General features: G+C 33.7%; 1 pseudogene across 1 annotated transcript; it reads right to left on the bottom strand.

Moving 5' to 3' along the window:
- Positions 1–1,020: 1,020 nt before the first annotated feature.
- LOC306664334 (ubiquitin-conjugating enzyme E2 K-like) lies at positions 1,021–1,623 on the bottom strand (annotated as a pseudogene). Its single transcript has one exon. The product of its transcript is annotated as a ubiquitin-conjugating enzyme E2 K-like (transcript).
- Positions 1,624–3,559: the final 1,936 nt, after the last annotated feature.

The raw sequence follows: 3,559 nt of genomic DNA, 5'->3' as shown, positions 1-3,559 counted from the left end.
AGATTTATAACACACTTCTCTTCCTATGTGCATTTGAAGTATGTATAATAAAATACCAACACAGCTTTCATGTGTTAATATGAGAAAGTGCAAGCAAGAGTGACTTTTAAAAAAGTATCTGATAAAACAATCTCTATGAAGCCCAAGATTAGGCTAAAAATTACCAGAAATAGTTCATTGCATCTTTCTAAGTTCTCAACAAAAAAAAATTTCATCAGTTTAAAAAGCAATGTCAAATTCACTGAAAAACTAAGTTGGGTTCTTTCATTAAATCTGTGAACTCTGCAACGTCAAATATTTGCTGGTTTTGCAAGAGAAAATTGCCAGCTTCACTTTTACCTACTTACTTTCAAACTGTGACAAAGCATTTCATATCTATGACTTAAAATTGGAGCAAGGGATACAGTCCCTCAGCACATTTCCCCACCAAGTACAGAGACATTTGCCATCAGAATATTAGTTTTGTGTAGTAAGAGGGGGAAAATAGATACAGTGTCCCAGTCTGTTAACACGGACATAAGGGCTCTGAATGGGTCACCATCTTCAATTCTGGATAAATCTTATATTTAAGAATTTTCTAATGCTTTTGAAATGGTGGCCTTTTCTGCTATCATCCTAAGAAGTAAGTATAAGCATGCAGGTAAATTCACAGGCACAAAAGATCCATGTTAAAAACAGTAAAGGGAGCTGTGACGCAGCAGCAACAATTTGAATGGCCCTGGCACATTCAAAATAGGATCTTAATTATTCACCCAAATCCTGAAGCAAACTCTTGCTAGTCTTGTTACACTGCTAAACTCTAAATTGGATTTTTTTCCCCATGATTTTAGCTATGAAAATAAAATTAAAGCATTTCTCCTTTTTAAATTCACACAGAATAATTCGCTTTATTTACAGAGCAAGTTGTTTTTTTTTTTTTTCCCCCGGTCTCCAATGGTGCCTAGATAACATCATTAGGCAAGAGTGCCAGTTTAAAAGAAATCTATGCAGAATCCTAAAAATAACAGATGTTGATGCTCCTCAAGAAGAGGCAAGTTTGACTCTGGCTGCTCTCTCTAGGTTTCGTTTACTGAGAAGCTCTTCTGTGGCAGCCTCTACCTTCCACGAGTTTTAAGACAAGGCCACTATTACTGCATTCCTATAGACACTCGTAGTAAGTACATAGGTCTTCCATTTGTATGTGTGTGTGTGTGTGTGTGTGTGTGTGTGTGTGTGTGTATTCTGGACTAGAAACTGGTGCTGTAACACACATGTGTTCCCAAAGTTGAGCTGTTTGAATATGTCAGGATTTTGTTTGTACTGATTTACTACTACTGCATCTTGTGGATCATCTGGTTTTGCGGCTGCCAATAATGCTTGCAATGACAATAATACCGCGCATAGAGTCATTGCTTCTGCTCATTGATCTTTCATGATAGCCAAACAAATAGTCCCTGTGAGGGAACTAATATTAGGATGCCATATTTTTAGTGATAAATTGGACCTTACGGGGATTGAATGGATATGTTTCTGGTATTTTTATCTCTAGTTGATATCTTCCTCCTTCAAATGGTGCATCTGAAGGTCCTGCTATTTCCTCTTAATTCCATAAAATTCTCATCTAAAAGATCTACTTTAATTTGATTTTTGCTCCTCCGTCTCCTCCGCCTCAGTGAGCTGTGATCACTGCCAGGCCCAGGCCACCGTTTCCTCCACAGTCTCCTTGCTGGGTGATTCAGACCCCAGCACAGGAACTCTGCCACAGTCACCCAGGCCGCTGCGCTCTCCTCCGTGTGGAATCACCTCCACACCGGGCCACAAAAATCTGCTTTGTAATTTTTGTGTTAACCAAACTAGATCTTATTTACAATATCAAGATCCATTTAATTTAAACTTCCATATACTTCTTAAAATTTTGGATTGACTCCTGATACTTATAAAGTGATTTTCTATTTTCAACAGAGTATAACATTATCTTCTTCTATGTCAATTATATTGTCAGAGTATTTATTGATTGCCATGCTACGAATTCTACATACTACAATATTTAAACTGAAGTGATACGTGAGAATAGAAGTCTCAAAAGCTAGACTTTTCAGGCTACCTTTTTCTATTGAAGAACTCCTTTAAATGTAAAAACATAAGATATATATTTCTAACTACTGAATGGAACCCAGTGAGGTAGGTATATATTTTATATCAACAATTTTATCATTTTTAATGCAATGATATGGCCATATATATACCATAGTTTCTTTATCCATTCATCTATTGAAGGGCATCTAGGTTCGTTCCACAATCAAGCTATTGTGTTTCATCAGACTCACATTACTCCTTTGCAATGATGTATCATATTTATATTGCAATTTTGCATTCTCCAGGGAAAATGATCATATAACTTCAGAGTGAAATATTCCATTTTGAGAGGTAAGGGTCAGAGTGACCACAGGAAGAAATTGTACTGAACTCTAGGAAGCCACCTGAGATGAGAGTGTCCTTTCAGCTATGGCTTGTGCACAGCCTCTTCTTGGTTCTTCTGCTCAAGTAGAAAGGGGTCCACATGTAATAATACCTACAAGCAATTATTTTAAACAAATGCAATTGATGTTCATTTTATGTTATAATAAACTTTTTCCACTTGTGTACCTACTCCAGTGATAGTGTTTACAAATAAAATATTTTACTTATTTTTTATCATTTTATTTATTTTTTGTTGATAATCTCTGAAAAAAATAGGTGCTTTGTAGCTCTATACATTTTAAAGTTGATTTTAATGTGATCTAAAAAATACATATTTGTAAAGAACTGATCATCTTAGTGGATTATAATCAGGAACAAATTTACAAAACCAACTTATGTTCCATCAGTACAAATCTAGAATATTTGATAAGCTTGTAAAGAAAACTTTCATCAAGTTTTCCAAATTCATTCTTAGCTTAAAAGTCCTTGAAAAAATCTAATTTTACAAATAATTCCAAAAGACTAAATGAGAAAATTTTGTCATTTAAATAACAGAATTTAAACTTGACTGAATAGCATGAAAAACATTCAGTGATAATAAAAATTTGGTTATCTATTTCAAAATACAAAGTACCCCTAAATGAGATATAAATTTATTTTTGTCTATATTAAATACTTTTTCTTACAAAGTAATGTTTTATTTGAAAAATTTATAAGAACATAAATTTTGATTGAAGTCATAACAATTTGCAAGCTATGTAATATTTGAAATTGCCATATTATTCATTCCTGGATGCTTTATTGAACACAAATCAACCCCATAAGACTTTCAAAGGTGTTAAAGAGCATATAAGGACAAAATACACATGCCAACTATTCTTAAGTAATATACAATGTAAAATAAATAATTATGGCACAACGCACAAAGGTAGACAAGCAAGAATCAGTTAAGTTCATAGGAGAAAAAAAAATAAACTTTAATTCAGACTTTAATTTTGACTAATCTTCAAACATCGAGTAGACCATAAAAGATGGATGGATATTTTTGGCAAATAAATAGAAACAAAAGAAGGTTTGGAAGCATGAATTGTGTGTGAGGATTTATGAATATTTCAAGGAC

The sequence above is a fragment of the Sciurus vulgaris genome (genome assembly GCF_902686455.1).
Source record: "Sciurus vulgaris genome assembly, chromosome: 6".
In the NCBI taxonomy this organism is placed as follows: Eukaryota; Metazoa; Chordata; class Mammalia; order Rodentia; family Sciuridae; genus Sciurus; species Sciurus vulgaris.
Note: the sequence above shows the minus strand (reverse complement) of the source record. Positions and strands in the feature narration are given on the sequence as shown.